General features: G+C 38.9%; 1 pseudogene; it reads right to left on the reverse strand.

Moving 5' to 3' along the window:
- Nucleotides 1–1,184: 1,184 nt before the first annotated feature.
- LOC121653685 lies at nt 1,185–16,466 on the reverse strand (annotated as a pseudogene).
- Nucleotides 16,467–25,313: the final 8,847 nt, after the last annotated feature.

Genomic DNA, 25,313 nt, shown 5'->3' on the forward strand with positions numbered 1-25,313 from the left:
CAAAATTCTCGAAAAGGTTGTCGCCTCTCAACTCCACAAACACCTCACTAACAATAACCTTTACGAACAATTCCAGTCTGGCTTCCGTCCTTTTCACAGCACAGAATCTGCTCTGTTAAAAATCCCCAACGACCTGCTGATGGCAGCTGACTCCGGTCTTCTCACGATCCTCATCCTCTTAGATCTCAGTGCAGCATTTGACACCATCTCACACAGCATCCTCCTCAATAGACTGGCAACCCTCGGTGTTTCTCATACTCCTCTCACTTGGTTCTCCTCCTATCTCTCTAACCGCACACAGTTTATTCAACTCAAGACCCACACTTCAGAGTCACTCCCTGTCTCGGCTGGTGTACCCCAGGTCCTGGGCCCCCTTCTGTTCATCACATATCTTCTCCCCCTTGGCTACATTTTCCGTAAACATAATATCAACTTCCACTCCTACGCAGATGACACCCAGCTCTACATCTTCTCCAAACCATACTCCTCTCTTCCACCTTCCTCTTCCACATCCCGCATTGACTACTGTAACTCACTCCTCTTTGGTCTTCCCAGTAAATCACTTCAGCAACTGCAGCTTCTCCAGAACTCTGCTGCTCGTATCCTGACTCGCACCTCTTCCTTTCAACATATTTCCCCTGTCCTTCAACAACTCCACTGGCTCCCAATAAAATACAGAATCAACTATAAGTTACTGGTCCCCACTTTCAAAGGTATTCACCATCTGGCCCCTCCTTATCTGTCTGATCTCCTCCATATTGCCACTCCCTCCCATGCTCTCAGGTCATCCTCCTCCGTTCACCTTAGTGTTCCCTCTGCCCGTCTCTCTACCATGGGGAGCAGCTCTGGAACTCACTTCCATCCGAGATTAGGAACATCAACTCCCTTCCATCATTCACATCTGCACTCAAAACCCACCTGTTTAAACTGGCATACTCCCTATAACCCATGTAAACTGACTGTTTTGTGTAATTTTTATATCAATGTCCGTTATCTGTTTTAACTCTTATGTAATTTATATTTTTATTGTCTTTTTATTTATTTTTCCTTTTGTGTACGGTGACCTTGGGTGTTTGAAAGGCACCAAGAAATAAAATGTATTATTATTATTATTATTATTATTCTGCTGTCATGATGCTGGACAGGACAGGTAAAAAAAAAAAAAAAAATCAAAACGAGTAAGGTCATAGCTAACCTCCAAGTTTATTCAGAAACTGTTCACATTAAAGACAACTCAAATCATTTCATTCTTTCTTCGAATTCATACACATATTGAATGTAGGATAAGGATAAATGAACCATTTGGTTGCAAAACAAACTTCTGCACATTATTGAACTTGCAAAAAAAAAAAAAAAAAAAGAAAAAATTCTATGTGTGACATTTAAGTCATGTATTGTCACGTACTTACTAATTCTGAGCTTTGCCATAATTTCCCCAAGCCACATTTAAATTACTGAAAAAAAGCAAAGAAAAAAACTTCAGTGTTTAACATGTTGCATTTGGCTTGCAGCCATATTAATGGATGCCTCAACCTCATACAGTCTTGAGTAACTCTTGAAATTAATTAGTATATATTGATCAGACTATCCGAGTAGGTGATGTTCCATGTAGTTTGGAGGCTTCATGCAAGCCGTTTCTCCTACTTAGTTTTAACAGACAGATCTACAGTCATCAACGGTTGCAGTTTTCTCACTGCTTCACCATATCATCCAGACTTTCAATCGCTTTTTCTCTTGTGTAGTTTCTCCATTCATCGGGAATTTCTCCTCTGCCCTGGAATTTCAATTCATAGTATTCCTCCAGTTCTTTCTGAAAATGACATACAAACCATTTCCAGTATGTTAGCTTAGATTCATCAGCAGTAATCCTCCAAGAAGCATACGGATCCCCAGCAGTCGGATACTGTTTATAAGGAACCGACTCCTGTGAGTCATGACTGGGGTAAAATTTTCTGTCACTTCCAACTAATGTGGTGCAGAAATCAATGACCAGATCCACTGTGTCTCTTCTGTGCCATCCTTTCACTCCAGAGGGTCGATGAAAAGGAACATTGTGTTTATCAGGACTGTGGTCCTTCAGGGTGTTGGTGCAAACAGCTGCACAGAAAGGACAGAGTTTCCAGCAGCAGTTACACAGCTGATCAATGAGGATTTGATCAGGTGTCTGTCTGCACTCCATCACTTTATCCAGTGGGAGAAGAATCATCTTCATAGTGACGGTTACAAGGCCTTTCTCTAACGTTTCTTTAAGAAAGTCAAAATTGTTGATGTCTCTGAAGTTTTGACAAAAAATGGTATCAAGTGTCAGCTTGTTCAGTGAGGAGGAAAACACCTTTACCCACATGTCTATGTTTCCTTCCTGCTTCTTCACTTTGTCTGTTGCTTCAAATAAAGCTTGTTTGATGAGCTTATTGATGTCATCTACATTCTTCTGGAGTATTTTCTGTGCTTTTTCTTTCTGATTTGTAAAGATGTATTTCTTCGCTTCTTCTTTTATAAAAGCCTCTACTTGCTTCCTTGGATTTTTTATGTAGGTTTTGAATTTACTGAAGTCTTCTTTCTCTGCAAGTGACACCAACACATGTTTCTCCAGGTTCAGTCTGTTCCCACTGAATGCTGGGAGACTGCATCTCATTTCTCCAGCAAGATCAATTGAAGTCTGATCAATGACGGCTTCAACAGCTGAAACCTTCAGTCTTTCACACATCATTTCTCCAAATACCACAGCAGATGAGCTTCCCTTGCAGTAGCTTTTGAAAATGTTGTAATATTCCATCTTCTTGCTGTTCAAATAGGTGAGGGCATCATTGTTCTCTTTGTACGTCTTGTGTGACTGTAAAAGCCAACTTGTTGCACTGTCTAAAACATACAGTAAGAGATCAACTGTAAACTTCTTCTTGAAGATACACTTTCGCTCTGATTCAAATTCTGTCACTTTCTTTTGAACATGTTTGGCCACTTCTTGTAGATAAGTTGAAGTGTAGCCTTGTGTAGCTACAGGTTTGGTCTGAATGACCTTCAGTGATTCTTGTTCCACATTGTTGATGAAGAATCTGATCGCTTCCTGGTCATCATGGTGAAAGGCATTTCTGGACTCATTATGTCTAACTTCTCCTTGTGCTGTTGCGGCATGTCCTGTCATTTGTTTGACATAATCAAATCCAGACTTCAGAACATCTTTCCAGCCTCTCCTTGTGTTCTTGGGTTCCATCTGAGTTTCTTGAGATGGTTGAGATTCATTTAAGTGTTTCTGGTACTTCCTTTTGGCTGCATAGCCAAAGTAATTCCCAGTCTCTGACAGATTTCTGTATCTCCCACTGATTTTTGACTCATTGATGAGATCCCATTCAATTCCAAGGACTTGAAGGACATTAAACTGATCTTCTTCCAGGTTGATGTCCTTAATGGGTATTGTATCTGAAGTTAGTTCAGCTACCCAGTAACTCCAAACAGAGTCAAACTGCACTTTGAGTTCCTCCTCATTTTCTATAACATCTTTTAACTGATGTGCAAGCTCTTTGCTCTTTTGCAGCAGCTTGTTCTCTAACTCTGTCTTCTTGTTGTCAAGCTTTTTTCGAGCATTCTTCTGCTGGATAACTTCATCCAATTTTCTTTTCACTTCTCTAATGTGCTCCTCATGAAACTCTTTAATTTTGTTTTCAAACTGGCCCCGCCACTGAACCAACATTTCTTTGTCTCTGTCATCCTCAAAGTAAGCCACCATTTGTTTTTTTAATTCTTCATATGTTTTGTTCATTTCTTTAGAAAGATAGCTGTTCTCAATCTTGTCGAGCTGTCCCTTTTCAATTTTGGGATGAAGATGGTTTTCGATTTTCAGCATCTCACTCCTCAGGGTCCAGGTCCAGTTACCGTACTGGACCTCGAGTTTTCTGTATGCTGCAATTTCTTGAGTGTTTTTGAAGCTAAACACAAAGTGTTCTTTCATCAGTGCGTTCCACAGATCCTGGATTTTGCTGCTGAAATGTGACAGAAGGATTCCTGTAGACTTTGAAGCCTTAGACAGGATGATGTTCTTCAGTTCTTGGACACTCTCACTATAACCAGGATTTGGAGGCGCCATAGGTGGACTTCCCTCCCATAACTGGGCAAAGTATTTCACATCCTTCTGCACATCAAATGCAATGACATCACTGAAACACTCAACATCACACACCTCTTCCTCTGCAGCTAGTTGAGTCATCTTGTCCAGTTTTTCTTGCAACCGTCTCTTTCCGTCCATGTTTTTCTCTACAGCTGCAACATCTGTGACATTCTAGTGAACAAACACACAACTTGGGGAGAGCTTAACTTTCTTCATCCTCATGATGGCCTGAACAACAATCTGCAGGACATCTTGCATGTCAGCTGGATTCTCACCAAAGATGTTGATCAATGTCATGTTTCCCACACCAACAACAAATGTTGCCAGCTCATTATCATGATGAAGAGTGATGTTACCGGCCAACTCAAGAGCACGCAGTCCTTCAGTGTCCACAATCAGAACATAGTTAAAGTTGTAGTCTTTCTTGATTTCATCAGAAAGTTTGACCAGCTGCATGTAGGCACCCTTGGTGCACCTGCCAGCACTCACTGCAAACTGCAGTCCAAACATGGCATTCAGCATTGTTGATTTCCCACTGCTTTGTACGCCCAACACTGACAACACAAACACTCTCTGGTCACCCAGTTTCTTGATGACTTCCTGTAAAAGACTAGAGATCCATGTTAATGGAACATGACCTGCATCACTGTCCATCAGCTCCATGGGGTATCCTGATATCATCAGATCTGCTGCCAGCTCAGAGTATTTAACCCAGTCAGTGTGTCGGCTTCCTGTTTGTATCTTCTGAGACTTATGGGCTTCGTAGATCTGTCCCATTTCTCTGAAGATGTGCTCCAAGCCAAAAGTTGCTGACTGCAGCTTTTTTGATAAATGTTCAAGTTCTGCTTGTTTTTCCTTTAACAAGGTGGATTTATCATGTTTCTTCTTCAAATCCAAGACCTCAGACCACGTTTCATCATAGTTTTGGAGAATTGAAGAGAGATCATCAGTGGAGAGTCCATCTATTAGGATCTGAGTCCACTTCAGAAAATATTCTTTGTCTTTAGATGGCAGATTCAGGAGGCTTTTAGTGAATGACTTCATCAGTTCACTACAGGAAGCATCACATTGTTTCTGTCGTATTTCCATCAGTTGTTTTCCCTTTTTTTCTTTTTCTTTCTCAATGTTTCCTCTGAGGTGATACAGCTCTTTGTTTATTCTGCACCAGTTATGCCAAAGTTGGCCTTCACAAGGGAGAAATTTCTCTTTGATCTTGGAAACATCCATCCCCGCAATCATTTTCACTATTTCCATGGCAGCAGATTTCCCTTTTTGGCAGACTGAGTCATTTTCATCCACTCTGATCCCAGAGACCTCAGCCAAAGATTCAAGCTGGAAGGTTGTATGTGGTCCAGACAAAATCTTTCCAATAATCCCTTTCAGCTCTTCACAAACATCTGACTGGCTTCTGTCCTTCAACCCCAGTTTGTATTTTCCTGGTTTAGCCTGAACTACAACACAGTCACTATCAGCAATGAGACAAATCAGAGGTTTTGTGGACTTTAGAAGAGATGAAACAACTGTCCAACTATTCTCACTTTTCCCCAGAGTTGGAAGCAGAAGAACAATGACTGAAGATTTTTCAGTCAGTATTTCACGCTGTTTTTCAATCAACAGAGAATCACCATGAAGATTACAGAAGGCAACGCAGTCAGTGAAGGAATCATTGGGTTTTCCAGCAGGACAGTACCAGGCAATCTCTGCCACACCCTCCATCAAATGACGAGATTTGGTGCTACCTGGACAGTTTCTGTGGAAGAAGGTGCTGTGACGGTCGTTGATCAAAGTGTTCATCAGCTGAGATTTAGACAGAGAAAGTGAACCCAGACGGAAAAATGACACCAAGGGTGTTTCAGCTTTGCAGATTGGCATGCTTTTCATGCTGACAGTCTTAAGGTCACCTTGAGTTTTCTTCCATGTTTTGGTTATTTTTCTGAATGTCCACAGAGGACACTCAATATCCATTGAGACAGGATCAGGAACAAACAAAGGTAGGGCGTACTGACACTGTGACAACTTTGTGATCATGTTCTGCTTAAGAAAGCTGTCTGAGCAGTGAAATACGGCCATTTGGACATCCATTGGGTGCACATGAGCCTGTTTTGATTGATTAAAATCTTCACTGGTGGCCAAAAATGCATCGTCATCTGCATCAATACTGTCAGACTCTGGAGGAACCTCTGAATGGCTCACCTCAGAGCTTTCTTGTCTTGCAGGAATATATCTGGCTCTGTAATCCAACATCATTAACCTCTGAAGAAACGTATGAGCTAAATCTTTCTCACAGGTTTCATTGCTCTGTTTCACAGGTGGACCTATTTTAAGAAAGTCTGCTGGTGACATTTTTTGTCGATAGCTGTCCTGAAGGTGAAGTCTGTTGAGCAGTATCTCAGTTTCCTGTTGAGCTTTTGTGCCAACGTGTTCTTCATTAATATTCCTTGACTGCTGGAAATGGTAAATAAATATTTGTTTAGTGTTTCTGAAGAATTTTTCCCTTTATTTCCTCAGGAATATATAAATATCTTACCTTGATTCCACTTAGATCCATATCACAGGTGACTGTAGAAAAGCATATATTTATAACATTAACATAACATAACAATAACATTATTATAATATATTGATAGGAAAAGGACATTTCAAAATAGAAGTGGCACAGAACACAGTCACAATCATGGCAGTACCTTCCACTGAGGAACCAGAGGTCTTTGTGTTTTCTGCTGTTTATATAATGAAGTTAATAAACTAAATGCTTTTGTGCTATGTGGTTATCTGAGTAGACAAATTCTTAGTGATGTGTGGACTGATTCGGAAGTATCTGTTTCTCTTATACTAGCAATCTATATTTGAGAATTGATTTTCACCTTAAAATATAACATTTTAGTATTTAAATTAAACTGATGTGTAAATAAATATTTTAAAATGTAGGGAGAGCTGATGAGGCATATGTTCTTATGTTGTTTTATTGTTATTTCATTCAGTCTCTGCTACAAACCAATGAGAGATTATTATTTATAGATTATTTTGTTACAGTGGTATCTATCAATCAGCCAGCTGAGGCAAGAATTGAAAGCTCTGAATCATCAGTTCATGGTGGCAAAGATGGAGGATAAACCTGCCCTGACTGATATTTGGGACACCTTAAGAAGGAGGCTCATCACACTAAGACGGGCTGAGTGGGACAGAAGAAAATGCAAAGGGAGGGAGTATAAACAAGTCAGTCCTGTCTAATCTGTTCAGCTTCGCCAAGAGACTCCCTGGACAGGTAAAAAGAAGCAATCTCATAGGTCTTCTAGAAGACTTTAACCATCATCTCAACATTATCTTCAGTAACCCCTTAAGAAAGCAAGACCTCGGCTCATGTGAGGCACTCAAAGCTTCCAGAGCTGATTGTCTCCTTCAACACCCCCAAGAGATTATAAAAGCAATGAAATCTGCAAGAGCAGGGTCCACACGTGGTCCTTGTAAAGTCCCACATAGTTTTTAAGCAGTGCCCAAGACTACTTGTGCAACTTTGAAAGATGTTAAAAGTGATCTTTCAAAGAGACAAAGTCAACACCCAATGGAAGTATACTGTCTGGATTCCCAAAGAAGATGATTCAAATACCATTGAGCAGTTTCATATAATCTCACTGCTCAGTGTAGAAGGGAAAAACCCTTGGGGCAAACCTTTGGGGATCAAACATGTACCTTCTGCTTATTCAGTTCAACATCATGTGTAAAGTCTAATTTTATGAAACTTGATAAGGATTATTATTATTATTATTATTATTATGTTTATAATTCCATGGTATCTTTTTTTTCTTTTTTGCAAGATGTATAGAACAGGCGATACTGTACATTCAAGATGGACATGCTTTGTGTTCGGGGCAGATTTGGCCCCACTGACTCCCATTATAACCACATATTTTAGACATACTATTATCCTTACATGTGATAATGTTTGTCTCAAGATCAAGATCTCGATATCTTATTCATATAGTTTCTTCTTCATATAGGAAAAATATGTTTTAGGTTGGATGAGAATATATTTTGTGTATATGTGTTTACACCATACACTGAATATAAAAGATGGATGAAGCCTCCGTGACATCATCCCGTAGGTTTCTGTTGAGCAAAAGTGAAACTCAGTTCCTACCATCGCCATCTTGGTAGCGTCTCGCCTGCCATCGCTCCCCGGAAAATATAAAAATGGGCAAAGTAGCGGAGCTGAGAGGGGGGCTGTGAGCGTGGGGGTGGATGATTGACGTCTATCAAACTCTGAGCTGCTTGTCGCTAAGAGCTAACTGAGCCAACTCAGATCTAACAAGAGCTAACCAACTAATGGAGGTAGCTAAAGCTAAGCTAAAGCTTTGTTATTATTTTGTCTTGATCAAGAGAGAGGATTTTTAGGACAAAAAGGGTATATATTATGAAAATACAATAAATATGTCCATATCTATTGTTAGGTCTGAAGTGAAAAAGTGGTCTGAAATTTTTTATTTTTTTTAAAACAATAAATGCTCATAAAAATGCATAAAAATCTTTGTTTCCTATTAATGATTTACCTAGTCAAGGCTGTATTAACCTCATATCAAATATTCCAATTTGCACATTTTTGGAAATTATGCATATTTTGTTTTTCTCATTGAAAATCTCTGACAAGGTGCATAAAACAACAACAAAGAAAAAATTAAATGTATTAAAAAATTCTATATATATATATATATGCTTAGATCTGAAGTTGTCAAAGATCTGATGTTAAAAATGTTTTTAAGAAATGTATTATTGACATTTTATGACACTTTTACGAGGGGTACAATATTGGTACCTGAACGCAAAGAGTGCAAGGTTTTTTTAAAGGTGCCCAGGGAGTTACAATGGTGTCTCAACACTGACTGAATTACTCTTGAGGAACGGGCACTGAAGAGTTTTTAGGCTCTTTCCGACTGTAGGAACCTTTTGCAGTTCCTATAACCTTTTCAGGAATCAGGCCATTTTTTCGCGCATTCCGACATATAGGAACTAGGGACCAAAGCCCCCAGTTCCTATAACCATTTTAGCTCCTGCTCCGAGGCAGGGTCTGAACAGGGTTCTATAGGTACCTTCATGATGTAGGTGTTTCGTGACTGGTGGCTACGCCCCTTGCCAGATTTCCGCATTTTGAGTCCCCGCCACATTTAAAAACCACGGTTGCACATACGGACAAAAACAACAACAGAGCAAGCGATAAATGGACCGACGAGGAGGTCGAAGCTCTTCTGACCGTCTACGCCACAGAGGATTTTCAGAGAGGTTTTGAAGGTTCGCAACGAAATATAAAAATATTCCTGACGATCAGCTCTCAGTCAGAGAACGCGGGATGACGTGAAGCAGCGCACGTAGAAAACTCACACAAGAATACAAATAAATTAAGGACCACGACAACCGGAGCGAGACGAACTGAAAAAACAGTAAATTTGACAGCTTGTACCACCGACATGTTTACTCGGGCAACGCCGCAGCAAATGACTCCTGCGTGCGGCAGGAAAAGCCAGTGTGATATGCAGAGCATATACACACATGTAAATAGTTATTTTTGCTCTGCTGTATTCACTATAAAAAAATAAATGACTTTGTAAAGAGTCTGAAGTTTTCAGTTTGTGTCTTTTAGATTTGCTTTGGTCACATCTATAAAATATTAGCTAATAAAAATATTGAGTAGTTATTAACTTATTACAGCTATGAAATATTAAATAATCCATCTTTGGTCGCTACATTTTAAGTCTTATCCTGGGTGTAAATTACATTAGTTTATCAACTTTATAATATGCTCCATATCACAGAACGAAGTTTATCATGTTTAACCAAGATCTGGCATCAAATTACACACCTGTAAACATTTCACCACCCTTTTTATATTTTTACCTTCATACATGCTAAATCAGTGTGACTATGTCCTCATAATTCTAAACCATAACTCAGTCACAACCAACCCTTCAGTGATGGATTACTCCTCCACCTTTCTACTGATGATTCCATAAAACACACAAAGCTTAATAGCAGATAATGAGATCTTTATTTTGCACATAACACACACACACAAAAAAAAGAAAAAAAAAATGAAATGATACATTTTCTATGGAACATTTCCTCTTTAAATGTGTACATCATGTATACATGTATGTTCTGTCTGTCGAACTTCCAGAACATGATGCTTATTATGAAGAGGTGTGTAGTGATTATCTGGAAGGCAGGAGGTAAAGCATCCAGGCTGTTCTACATCTCCTTCAGTATCTGCAGCAGGTGGTTGTGTCCATCCTCTCCTGTGCAGCTTCAGGCGGCCACAGATGTATTGAAATGTCTCCTTGGACATACAGAAATTCTCTATCCACTGCTCATCGGTAGAATTGAGAACAACCTTTTCCCACTAGTTATCAGCTTTGCTCCGGACCAGCCAGACGGTGAGGAGTTCAATGAGCTGCAGCAACGTCTGAAACGCAGAACACGAGTTACAATAAACCCGCCGTCTGAAATATTTACTTATTGTAATCTGCTCAACACAGACAGTAGTGAACCGTCTGAAACATTTACTCATAAGACACGTATACAATCGGCGCATGTTTAATAAGTTAAACTTACACGTCGTCTCCTTTGTCTGCAGCGTATCTCCTGCCGCTGGATTCTTCATCTTCACTTTCAGGAGCCTTCCAGCCTCGACGTCAGACGCCTGGTTGTATCGTCCATCAGTAACATCTCCATCAAGCAGAGAATGGACACTACGATCTCTTCGTTCTCCGTGTTAGCTTGCCGTGTTGTTTTGTTTTTAGCGGGTTTTGTTTTGTTATGTGGCGCTAAAGTCACACGCCACTGTCGCAGACGTATGCGTCACATCGGTCCCTCTACCGCCCCCAACTCATGTGCGAATGCAACATGAAACAGTTCCCCTGGAGAAGGGCCGTTCTTAGAACTAGGACAGTTATTAGAACTGCGTTCTTAGAACTTCTCTGTCGGAATGCGCCTATTTTGTGTTTATTGTGCTTTATAATATATCTTTTAGTAAAATGCGCCCAATGTTGACATGAAATGCATAAGACAGCAAATTCTCAGCTCACAGATATACTGGACCTCCAAAACGCCTAAAGTGGCCAGCTGACTCACAGTTGTTCGCAGCCATGTGTGTGTGTGTGTCATAAGAAGGAGGTCCTCCCAAAGATCCACCTACATTCTATAAAAGCCTTAGAAAATTCATGGAAGGATGTTCAGACTTCTTGACCTGACCCATGTTTTATTTGGTTATGTATCCTGAACCCAGAGACTCCGTAATTAAATTGCTTTTGAGCTGTTAATAAACTGTTAACTTGATCCTCAACATCATCCTCTTGATTTCTGATTCAACAAACAGCACTAAATAGGTATAGTTTTATTGGAGTTTAACCTATTCTAAATTCAGTACATAGACACCTTAGTAGAGAATGGGAGGTCCTAGGAGTACATGGATGTCTAGAACACACAGACGTTGTGACTCAAGCTCTTTAAAAGTTCAACAAGCCAGGATAAACTTGACTCCCTGGCCTATAGTCGGGGCTTCCAGGTGTATTCAAATCCTGGATGTACTAGCAAGGAGTCTGATGAGTGTTGGCAGGACATGGCAGTTTTTCCAAACTCCAATACGACAGAGCCAGAAGGATGGAAAAGTATAAACTTGTACAGGCCACAATGGTTGGCATGTACCAAAGAGGAGCCTGGACAGGGGGATATCCTAGAGGGGGAGCATGCTGAACAGCATAGAATCCCCTAGACAGAGCTCTGGAAAGTCAAACCCCTTTTGGTTTTCCAGATGGAAGGTATCACCGGTGCAGTGGCCAGGTCCTCAGGGCCTTGTTAGCATTGCAATCAACAACAGCATATACCAGCACCCCCCCAAGGCAGTCCATCACTTTCATCGGAGCTGGAGAGAAAGCACAAGATAGGCCAGGGTCCTCCAGATCTCACCATGGCACCAGACTGGCAGCCTGAAGTCCATCTGAGAAGGCAACTTAAGTTCCCAGAATACAACTGGAAGACGAGAGGAGGATGCTGTATGCAAGATTTGGCAAGACTTGGCAGGATCAAACATGTCACGCTTCTGAATTAAACAAACACATTCTACAGCCAGATTAATGGAAAAATAAGTGAAAAACAAGTAATTGACAACTAAAACCACGCTGACCCAGTCACTCTGGATCACAGCAATGAGCATCCGACGAGGCAGACAAATTTCATCAAGGACAGCTTCCATCAGATCATTATGGGGAAAAACACCAACTCTGCTTCAATGTCATCCAAAGCTGGCTCCAGCTCCAAGAGAACTTGCAATGAAGAATCCTCCAGAGCAACATCTCCAACTTCTCCCACCGGGAACTGCACAGCAGATATCTTAATCTCCATCGATTAGACCAGAAGCAAGTTCGGTCCTCGAGAGCCAAAATCCTGCTCCAAATTTTGTTCCAAATTCCCATGCTCCAGCACACCTAACTCAAATTAAATGGATCCAACAGCCTATAAGGATCTGCACAATGACTCATTAGTTTAACTTGCCTACCCCTGGATTAGACGTTATCCAGCTTCGACACCCAGCTTTCCCTGCTGGAGGTTATTCTGGGGAATTAGACCAAGACCAATAGTTGCTAAATTCATGCTCCATAAACAAAGAGAAGAGGTGAAGCATTGCGTAAGAATGCTTCATGGGAGTGACTTCAGCATGAATGATAAGCTTCCCAATGAAATCCTGGAGTGTCATAAGATCTTGTTCCCCATCAGAACTTTCATTTGCATTTTAAATCTTTTTTCATTAATTTAATTGGGAAATAACTTTTTATGGTTAGTTAATATTCCTTATTCTTTCTTTTTTTCTAATTAAATGTGTTTATATTATTGCTAAGTAGCAATGTAATAATATGTTTATACTTTGTCTAATTGGGCTGTGTGTTAAATTTGAGTAAAAATCTTCTTTAAAGTATTACCTGTCTCCTTTGGCGCACTAAGTCCAGACTTCATTTCAGGTTGTTCTCTTGTGTCGTCGTTCTTGTCTGAGTGTTCATCATCACAATGTTCATTTGGTGGATTGCACTGAAAAAGTGGATAAAATTAACTTTACCTTCCTCCTGTTGGAGCCTTTGGGATAAAGATTGTTCTGTAAACTCCTCACCTCAACTTTGATTTACAAAAAACAAATTCTGTTTACTATTAATATATTTTAAAAGAAGACATACCTCTCAAAACAGAAAAATAAATTGGTTTTAAAATTTGGTTATGCTGACCTCGTTCTATCTAAATTAATTATTGTTATGAGTGCCACTCATTGCGTACAGCTGGGGCTTGTTCTAGATGCAAATCCCTGGCCCTGACGTCGGTTCTGAGTGGCTGGATCAAATGCACCCCAGTCTCCTCCCCGTTGATTGGTTCCACGCTCGGCCAATCAAACTGCAGCTTGGTGGAAAGTCAAAATAAAGGTCTGCTGCAGTGTTTAGTCAGAGGGAGAAGCGGACAGCACAGTCTGCTTCCCCTCACTTTAGATGAGAAAGGCTGATTAGCGCAGGTGGCCTCTTCTCGTTGTGTTTGGCAGAGGTATGGTGGCATGGCTTTTCTGTGTGTTTGCTGTGCTATGTGGTGGTCCTTTTGGGTGCAAGACTATTTTGTATTTACAGTGGGGACACCTGGCTGTTCGTGTTCCTTTAGGGGACTTGGTTATAGTCTTGGTTAGTTTGGACTCACCTTCGTTATACACACAGTTTCGATTTAAGCTTTACTGCACCTTAGTTTGTGTTCTGCCATTTTGTTATCCTTTGTATTATAGGTTTTGTTGTGTTGGGCTAGGTTAGGCTTTTTTTTTGTGGTGGAGGTCACTTAGTTTATGGGAACTGCTGTCTTTTGTTATTGAGTTATTGAGCCAAGCTTAGGGCACCCTTTTGTTTGTTAAATTTGATATGGTTTACTTGGCGGGTTGTGTATGGTTTCTGATTTAACTTTTGTTTGTTTCTTTCAGCAGTTTCACTAACTCCAACACTTGTTTACCTTTGTTCCAGGTTTCATTCGGTGTTTGTGTTTATGTCAATAAAATGTGTTGTGTTTAACTTTTACATCTGTCCCGACGTACTTTTGTGTTTCTTTTGTGTTGCGCCCAGTCATGCCCCTGATGCGGGTCATAACATAATGGGGGTTTGTCCGGGAGATTCTTTCTGGTAGGGGTAGACTCTCCTTTTTATATCGCCTAGAAGATCCCTGGGTTGTTGTTACGTTGTGGCTAAGCCAGCCGTTGTTGTCATGAATGTGGGTGCTAGTAAAATCTGTCTGTTATTTTGAAGGGCTTCCTTTCAGCTGCTTCCGGTGGAGACCATCAGGCAGGTCTCAAGCTGAGTAGGGAGTTCACTCTTTGGGTTTCGGAAGTTGAACTAGATATTTGTTTAGCATAACAATCATGTACTATTCAAAATTTACCTGGAAAGCCTATCACTTGCAAAGATTTGACCTGTTTTCCCTTTACAAAAATGTACGGAGAAATTATAAGCCCCTATAATATTCTAAACATTAAAGAAGTTACCTTTAACTTGATTTCAGCTGCAGTCTCCATCACTTCTTCTGCTGTATAATGTAAGAAGAAAAAGTGTTCATGACAAATGTCCTGCTCCCATTTTCACTTTTTATGAATTTTGACATCAAATTAATTTGCCTGCCTTTAGTAAAGTTAAGAAAAATTCTGTTCATATTAAAATCTTACATGTTCCTCGCCATTCTTCTTCGTGGGATTTGTGGTCCTGCTGCAGTTTCTCCTCTTTATTCACTGCAAACATCTGTCTCTTGTCATGCTGTGGGTTGTTTTCAGAGATCATTGCATCTATTTTTTCCAAGAGTGCTACTATCTCATTTACAGCTATCATACTTCTTGTACATGTGTGGTATCTTTTATCATCAAAACTGTGATTTGCTTTCAGGTCTGCAAGTGCATTTTCACATTTTTCATCTGACTTATGAGTCAGGACTGTCATAACATAAGTAAGACATTCTTTTCCAAAAGTTCTTTCTAACCACTCTATTCCTGATCTGTAATGGATGCTGTGCTGGCCATTTGGTATCAGCAGGAGAAAGACATAAACTGCCTGATTTAATGGGATTTTTTCAACGTTTGGCAGACCAAGCATGTTAATTACACAGATTGGTCGACCACATAAATCGTAAAATTTGGATGAAAACTGCTCCACGTTTGTTTGCTCATCATGGTCAAGTAGGAAGTTCTGCGATCCAATCTCGATGGAGTTTGTGTCACCAATTAACACAAGTGTGAGTTCAGCCATCACTTAAAAAGATAAAAGGGAGTGGTAAAGTCACAGAGTTCAATAAAGTAGAAATGTTAGATCATAAAATCAGTCTTGTACTAATGGTCCTACCTTTGTCGGTAGTTGCCTCTGATCCAGACTTGGTTTCAGTCTCCTGCTCTATGTCATCTCTCTTCTCAGATCGTTGAGCATCAAGAGAATTATTCACTGGATCATACTAAGAAAAAGGTCATTTTACCTAGTTATTAGCTTTCCATGTTAGACTTCATGAAAAAATCTTGAACTTGTAAAGAAGTCACAACTTAAACTCTAGAGAGGAATTTCAGGAAAACTACAGCTAGAGAAAAAAATCTCCCTACCTCTGTGTCAGCTTTAGTTTCCTCCATCTGGACTATAAGGCCATAAAAGAATGTAGAGGACAAATAAGTTTAGCCATCATAACAAAAGGATATCTGAAAAAATATTTTGTTTTTATTACCTTCATCATTTGTCCCACAGGAAACAGGTTTGGTTTCAGATTCAGTCTCCCCTCCTGCTGCTGTACTGTCATTGTTCTCCATTTTATCTGCTCTTCATCTTCAGCAACAGGACAAAGTTTGTTTAAATAAAACTTTAAAGGTTTTTACATAAAAATATATGTGCGCAGACCAATCTTAACATGCACCTATTTATGCTCTCAGTGTAGTTTTAACAGGTTTTGAGATTAGAATTGTATTTTCATACGGAGGTAAAATGAATATTAGCAAATTAAATTAGAATTCAATGTCCATGTATCCAAAAGACAAGAAAGAATACGGGAATGTTTCTATACAACAAACCAAACAAGAACTTCATATTATCTGTAAATTAACTTTAAATAAACAAGCAATCACACATCTTGTCTGGTAAAATGTTTCTGTCGTTGTGGTGAAAATTTTTAAACCCAAAGATTCAAAATCTTCCTTTAAAATGGAGAAATCAGAGAATGAAACTCCAATGATTTAAAAATCTCAGAGTCTGGAATAGCAACTTACCTTCTGTTGTTTGTTTTCTCTGCTCTGCCTTGTCTGTGTAGCTGTGGCTGCCTTGCCAGAGATGCTCTGACCCTCTCGAGTAAGTGTATAATTTTAGATCAGATGTGTGTTAGTGTTATTATAGCTGCTCTTGTAAACTCCTCCTGTGGTCTGTGATAGGCTGTGCGACTGCATGACCATTAATTGTAACTGAAAGTGAGAGAGCTGTCCATGGAAAGAGTAAGAGCTGTTTCCTTGAAACCAAGTGACTTACAATCACTTGAGACCAGTAATTGTACAGGAAAATAACAGCTTACATAACTGTTATTTCCTGTATTTGTGTAATATTTTGGGAAAACCCTTAGTAGAAAAGCTCTCATTTTAACATGGCCCTCTGTTACCCTACTGTGTGTGCATTATACTGAGCTGTGTTGTATGTGAATGTGTGTTGGAAAAAAAAAAAACTCTAATCACAGACTGCAGAATAACTAAAAGATAGAAAGAGAGGACCCTTAAAACACAGGATTACAGGATTTTAGTTGGATTTGATGGCCCATAAATAAAGCAAATAAGTTCTAATCAGAAGCATTAAACCTTGTTACTGATGTTTCACAGCTGAATAGAAAAAGTTAAATCTGAGAGAGCAGTAATCAGGCTTGTTTTAGCTGTTGAAGCAGCAGTTTGGACAGCTGGCTTTGAAAAGACAACAGGTCTCTTTGAAGATAACCCTGAACTAACTCTGACCCGGTTAACAGTTGCACTAACTGCCTGCCAACTGTGTAAGAGTTCAGAGTGAGGTGGCGGGGTGGCTGTCCTCCTACATCAACACAAAGTGAATTTTAAGAAAGGACGCAGATCCTGGTGGACCTGTCTCGTGGGGGTCGTCAGTGTGCTGGGCACCGACTATGGGGTAGAGTCTTTTAAAAAATTCTGAATATGATTTTTGAGACATGGTTAGATTGGCGGTTCTGGAAATTAATAGCTAAATTTAATCAGAAGAATTTGCATAAAATATTAAGTTGGCAACGCTTAGCCAAGCCCTTAACTGAATATAAGTAGCAGCCCCAAAAGGGTTAAATTAGTCCTGACCTGGGTCTTAAATCGCACCTATGAGCGCAGATTTTGGTCTAATAAAGCACACCCTGCTTGCTGATTGCAGACAAAGTGTTTGACTCCAGACTGATTGTGTGGATATAATCAGAATTGCGAAATATGTCAGTAAATTGGACCTGTTAAAAGGGTACTGGCAAGTTCCACTTACACCAAATGCTTCATTGATCTCTGCTTTTGTTATGCCTGATACTTTCCTGCCACATTTCAGCGTTCCATTTTGTTCCACATACTTAAATGATGTTGTTGTGTTCACGGAGAAATGGGAAGAACATGTGTCTGCTTTAGATACAATATTTGCACGGATAGCTGACGCAAACTTAACCCTGAACCTTGCAAAGTGCGAGTTTGGTTGCGCTATCGTCACCTATATGGGTAGACAGGTGGGACAGGGGGTCATGCGTCCGGTGGAAGCTAAAGTGAGTTTGATAACCCAGTTCCCTATTCCAGAAAACAGAAAGGCCTTACGCCGTTTTCTGGGGATGGCAGGTTATTACAGAAACTTCTGTAGAAATTACTCTACAGTTGTTGAACCGTTGACGTCCTTAGTAAGTCCCAAGCAGGAATTTCTATGGACCCACAAGTGCCAACATGCTTTCGATAGTGTAAAGGCTCTACTTAAAAATGCACCAGTGTTAGCTGCTCCTTATATGGAGAGACCCTTTAAACTAGATGTAGATGCCAGTGCTGCAGTGGCCGACACCATGCTCCTCCAGTCTGGTAACAATGGGATTGATCACCCTGTCTGTTATTTCTCCCGTAAGTTCAGCCGACACCAATTGCATTACTCCAATTGCATTATTCTACCATCGAGAAGGGAACGCTGTCATTACTTCTGGCGCTCCAACACTCCCATGTATATGTAGGATCCTCTCCAATGCCCATTCAGGTATTTACAGACCACAATCCGTTAACTTTCCTGAGTTGCATGTATAACCATAATCAGAGATTAATGCAATGGGGACTCATTCTGCAGGAATACGACTTGGAGATTAGGCAAAAAAAGGGAGTGGATAACCTTTTCGCGGATGCCTTTTCACATCTTTAGAACTATATATGATTGTATGCGTACTCGTGATGGTTTAACCTGTGTTTCTGTATTGCAAGCTGAAGATGTGTTCGGAGAATCTGTGGCCAGATTTTAAGGGAGGGGCTGTTACGGTCCCTGGCCTTTCTGGATTGGCCTCCGGCCTGTCACTCTACACTTGGAAATGCAAATGCCGCTGTGCCAGTGCTGTCTCGGGATTGGCTGTGGACCAGCAGCTGCGGTTCCTTCCCTCTGCCTTGCCAATTGGTCGCTACTGCTCCCGCAACCCCCAGCTGGAAATCATTGAGTGATGCCTTGTCCTTAAAAAGGAGGACCAGTCATTGATCATGGCAGCTGTGTCAGTAGGACACAGTTTGCCTCTTGTTTGGTTCTCTGAGCTGTTAGTCAATTGCTTAACAGTTGTTAGTGGAGAAAACTATATGTCTTGTGAACTGTTTTGCTAAGAGCACACTTTATGACTTTGTGTATAGTTTGGTGTCAGTGGACACTTTAGATTGTTTTGTTCAGGTTTTGTTACTCTGAGCGGAGTCCTGTTCTGGCTGTTCAACAGACGGTTTGCTAAAACAGAGTGTTAACTTTACAGATTGTAATTAGGGAGCTTCATAATTAGGAGAGGCTCCCCTCTTTTGCTTTGTTAGAATCCTTTTTGTTAGCTATTTTGGTTTTTATTTTGACTCTGATTTCTTTCGATAGGATTTCTTTGGTTAAGTTTCCTTTGTGTTTTTGTTTTTTATTGTAAACAAGTTATGTTTTGCTGCCTGTTAGAGTGCAGTTCCTTTTAGAGGACACCCTTTGTTTGTTGTTGTTGTATTTTACCTGAAAGGGATATTTTATGTTGAATTTTTTTGTAAATAGCAGTAAATTTGTAAATTTATCGTTTATTTTAATTTTATTTCTGGCTTGTTGTGTTACTCCAGCCCTTCCATCCCTAGACCAGAAGGGATCCATAACACAAACTTATTTCTAATTCTGCTCATTTGTTTTTCTTAAAAATATATCAACCTAATTAAAAACATTAACCTTCATGTTATTTTGCAAGTAAATGTGGCTCTAATATAAAAAATAAATAAATAAAAAAATGTGGATAATGTGAATAAATTGGCTTGAATTTATAAAAAAGGCACCTCTAATTTTGTAAGACACATTTAATAAATGGGTCTTAAAATCATGCTTAAAACACCCTAAACTATGTAGAAAGGAATTAATATCTTTTATACATTTGAATAGAATAGAATAGAATGAATAGAATAGAATGCCTTTTATTGTCATTATACACATGTACAACGAGATTAAGCCATCCCCAGTGTCAGTGCAGAGAGAGCAGTATAGAAATAAATAATAAATAAAAGATCTAAGGTATAAAATATTTACAGAAATAAAACAGATGTGCACACTCTAGTTATTTGCAGATATAAGTATTGCTATTTTACAGAGAATACTGAGAAACTTAGACTGAAATTACCAGTAAAATAGATAATCAGATCAATGCCACAATAATTGCATATATTTACTTTTTGACTATATTTTAAAATATTCTGTTAACCACCAATCAAAACAAATGAGAAAATTTGATGTTATGACCTCTCTGCTGTATATTATTTATTATATTAGTATTTTCATTTTCATTTTTTTAAATACTCACAATCTCTATTTTAGTAGTAATTATTTTAATGAGGCTCTTCCTGATTTAATACCATGGTAGAAACTTTGTTTATGAATATATTCACACTATAAAACATAAAACCTCTTATTGATAAAGACATATATACTGTCGTACTATTTTGTTAGTTAATAACCACTTATCTGTCATAGTGAGAATGGACATTCATAATTTCTTGAAAAATGACTGGCGCTTTTTTGATATTCAACTTTAAGTTTAAAAGATTATTTTCATGCGCTCTTTTAAGGCCAGAAAACAATTATATTATTGTATCATATGACTTTGTCAAATCCTGTCTCCTCCGCCTCCTCCTCGGGTCTTTGGCCACTCACACACGCCCCTCTTCAAACATGCAGCAGGCACGTTTACACACATGGGCCAGTCAGGAGGTGGAGTCGGTAAAAAGTTAAAAATAAAACATTAATTGCTTTGCACGGAGCTACAGAGAAAGAGAAGACATGATATATGCACCAATTCTCGCTAGATTGAAGGAAAAAAAAAGAAGAAGGAAAAACAAGGCACAAGGTAGCAGGAAAAACACAAACATGAAGCGACACATCGCAGTTCAGCACAAAGACATGGTGGTAAGTTAACAAAACGTTTGGTGGTGGTTGTTTAATGTAACATTAAACCAAAGGCTGTCATTTTCCAACAAGAACATTAAACCGACCACAAACCGCTGGCTAACTTACTAGCTGCGTAGCTTGTAGTGATAGTAGCCACTTGTTGGTAGAATTATGTGTGAAGTTGAATTTTTGCTACCTTAGACACGTTTTACTGGTCAGGTAACTATGTTTTCAGTTGGACTGCAAGTTTAATTAAAGCAGACTAGATTAGAAGTATGAGCTAATTTAGGAGCTGCAAGCGAACTATAGTGAACACAAAACACTTCAGCAGCTACACATGGATGCAAACTAAAACGTACTAAAACAAATCATCTAGATAAAATAATATGCCACACTTCATTCAAAACAACTTTAACCTGCATTTTCATACATGAAATTGTCTAAATGTGGTATAAAAAACAGTTAAATTGTGTTTTGAATGTCTGGGGTCGCTAGAGTTTTCTGATATCAAAATGGGGTTCCAAGCTAAAAAAAAACAAAATGCTGTTCTGTTTGTCTTCAGGTTACCATCACAAGGACGTTTGATTTGAATTGGCATCAATATTAATATAAATAAATGCATATAAACATAAAAATGCCTGTAATAATTTCTACATAAAATAGGATTGTTATATTTTAAGTATGAGTTTTAAATGTTAAATGTAGTTTAACAATGTTAAACTACATTTAACAAAGTTCTACTAACTACTAACAATGTTCAGTATTATCTGCTGACAAAATTAAAAGGGTAAAATGTTTGTCCTGACAAACTAGACTAAAATTGACAGTTTTTGTTGACTAAGACTAGACAATAAAGTTATGTTTTCTTGGACTAAAAGACTAAAATGCTCAGCTTATAGTCGACTAAAACTTGACTAAATAAAAATGAGATGAGGTTGATTAAATGTGATAAAAACTAATAAGCGCGATCGAAACTGGACTAAAACTGAGACAAAATTTTAAAATGGCTGATAAAATTAACACTAGCCACGACGGTGCTTACAGTTGTTCAGACAGTATAAAACTTTATACACAACTAAACATTATTCAAATACAGAATTTGCAAAGAAATCTGGAGAAAGGCTACGTTCTTTCCAACAGACTTTATCTGTGGAAACATGCAGGATTGGATCCGACCCTTCGGAAACATTACAGAGAAAATTATATATTTTTATTTTTTATTTTTGCATTATTTAGTGATGTTTGTAGTATGCTTTGTTGTTTTGGGCAGAAAGAAGTGACATACCCTATTGACATATTACAAATATATAGAGGACTAAGAGGGAAAAAAAAGGTAGATGGAAAAACATGCTCTTTCAGGTACATATATGCCAGTGAGATTGCTGTTATATTACCAATCTCCTCTATCAACATATACTGATTTTATTGTCTTTGCTTGACTTAGCAGCATCCAGCGACTGGACAAGACGCCGTCATCGCCTTCTTCTGTTGCTGAAAAGCAGCAATTCGTCACAGAGCTCATTCTGCCTGAGGTGAGCTACTGAAGATATGCACCAAAATTAATATATAGAATCCAACTGACTGTAAATATGAGCATTTTAAAATATTAACACTTTTGTTTTATTATAGCTATTGTTCTTTATGTGTTTTTAGGTTATGATTCTGTGGTTGGAAAAAAAGGCCACATTTCAGGTATGAAGCAGAATGTGTGCTTCTGAAAAGTGCATCCAAGGACAGTGAAAGGTACAGGACAGTGATTTTGTGGTAGCTATGGTCTCCTTCACACCCATACGTTGCTCAATGTGAGTATTAATCTTTTTATTCATTGATTTTTTGCAGCCCTGCAGATAAGACTCCAGTTGAAGACACAGAAACTGAACAGGTGAGACATTTTTAACCTCCATACCTTGACGGATGCTGCTCAATAAATATTTTAACTGATGCCCAAACTCAATTTTATAGGTAAACTACTTTCAGGTGTTTCATATAGAAAAAAAAAACCCACAAGATATGTAGGAATGTCATTTAGGTCACCTGGTTGAGCAGCTGCACATTGTAAAGGTGCTAATGTGGCCAAGGTTCAAATCCCATTCTAGGACACCTTGTTGTACGTCATCCTCTCACACTGACCAACTTTCCTCTCTACCTACCTACCTACCTACTGTATATTAAAGGCCACAAAGATATTAAATATGAAATGTTGAAAAATCCATCTTTGTCCATCTTAATTAATATGAAAACTAACTTAAAAATTATTTGTGCCCTTTCGCAGGAAAGCATTTTACTACGTGACATCATGGCTGCAGCTGATTGGTGCCGAACTACAACCTTCAGTGGAAGTTGTGTTTCCAGCTGTCTTAATGAGCAAAGATGAACAAAATGAGACACGAAGGCTTTGCAAAGTTGGGATGAGGAACTTCATGAGAGTTCTCCAGCAGATCTCTGAACTTTTATTTTTGAAAGAACTATGAGATGTTCTGCGTTGAAATCATTGCTAAAAAAACTACAAAGTTTTTGCCAGATTTGAAGATGATTAAGATTGTTTAATGATCATAATAAAACACAGCATCTGGCAAACTGGCCTACTCCAGTGGAGATTATCTACAGACTCTGTCCTTTTTCTTTATAAAAATGTTATTAAAGACAGCACTCCTGCTAAATGCTGTATCATCTGTCTTTTATTTGTCCAGAATTACCATAAAGGAGGCCACAGCCAACAAATCAACTTTTAGTTAAACAGCAACACCTACAAAGACACACACAAAACATTTAACATTTTAGTTTGTAAAGCACAAGTGTTAAAACTAATAAAAAAAAACTAACAGGTTAAGTGTTTTCTTTAAATAAAATGTTTGTTATGAATTAACTACAGGTTACATTTTTTAACTTTAGCTGGGACAACCACACAGAACAAACTATCAGAAAGGGTTTGGACACCCCAAAACAATGTATTATGACTTCAACTGTACCAATACAAGGACATGCTTGTGGGTGCAGTATCTGTTGCAGCAGCTGTAAACAAAGGCAGACCTGGTGCCAAGCAGCATTCTTGTGGGGTCGTGGCAGGCAGCGGCAACTGGTTGGCAAACTGTGATGGGCTGGGGGAATAAAAATGTTAATTTTATTCAGCGTAGAACAGAAGAGATTTAAGTAGCTAAAACTACAGCATAGTTTATATGATTGGGAGCAAGAAAACCCAAAACAAAAGAAAAAATGAGAGGACTAATTAAAGGTTAAGTGATTAATTATTACACTAGCAATAATTGGATGATAAAAGTATTTTTTATTTAATCTTATCAACACCAGCTTCCACAAACAAAATCAGCTGTATGCTGTCTGTGCAGCTCATGGCAACAATGGCAGCTGTTTCAGATTATATTTTATATTGATTTCCATGGAGTTTCTGATTCTTCTTAGATTAAAAGAATGCAATTAATTTGTCAACACTGCGTGTTTATTAACTCACTTTGTCAAATTCTCCAAATACTGTACTTGATCCATTCCGTTTCTTTCAGTAATAACCGTACTCCGAACATGATATTATATTGGCACAAGTTTGATGTTCGTGAGGTGTGCGTACACGTGACTTTGATGTCATGGTGCTCTCACGAAAATAAGGCTCCTCAAACTGTTTGTAAGTGACCACTGACATACAGCATGGTGTCTTTATTAGTGGGGTTTTATTCTCGTATTCTGTACATAAAATCACATTAATCCTCTCATTATACTTACCGTCTGGTTCATGCCTGGTGTAGGTTGCAGGCACTTCCCCCGTTCCCTGGTGCTCCAAAGAGCTGCCGCAGCACGGTTGAAGCAGCTTACATCCACCAACATTTCTGTGCCTAAAGACATTTGTTTACGGTTATAAACGTTAGGCTGTGGAGAGTCGGGCCATCCGCTTCGGCAGGCTCTGGCAGTCCGTGACAAGTCGCGGCCACAACCGGTAGTTGCCGTGCCACGATTTGAGCTTGGTCTCAGCGCCCGGCAACGGTGACAAGAACTGTGCGTTCTTTCATGTGATTGGACTAATACTTCACAAGGGAAACGATTAGTTAGAAGATGCGTTGTCCCTCCCCCGGAGCCGTTTTTTTTTTTTCAACAAGAGGTTTGAATCTCTGAAAATGTGAAGCTGAAACTCTGTAATATGCATGTTGCACTTATGAAAAATAAAAATTCAAGTACAAAATTATACTTGCAGAGATTCAAACTTTTTTGTCAGACTTTCAAAATACTTTTCAAGGTTCCAAAACTTATTTTCAGACTTGCAAAACTTTATTTGAGGTATTAAATTTTCAAACACTGACTTTCAAAGTTTCAAAACGTTTTCTTTCAGTTTCAGATTATGGCAGTTTTCTCATCCCATAGACATTAGCCTTAAGCTAACTTGTTAGTTTTTTTTTTTTTCATACATTTTTTCAAGTAATTTTATGTGATTTCCCCGAGACAATGAATGCAGGTATATCACTCACATTCACTATTACAGTCAATACAGAACAACCAGTTACATGCTTTCTTTCTTTTTTTTTTTTTTTGGACAGTGGGAGAAAGTTATTTATGCACAA

This window comes from Melanotaenia boesemani, chromosome 2 (genome assembly GCF_017639745.1).
Source record: "Melanotaenia boesemani isolate fMelBoe1 chromosome 2, fMelBoe1.pri, whole genome shotgun sequence".
NCBI classification, from domain to species: Eukaryota; Metazoa; Chordata; class Actinopteri; order Atheriniformes; family Melanotaeniidae; genus Melanotaenia; species Melanotaenia boesemani.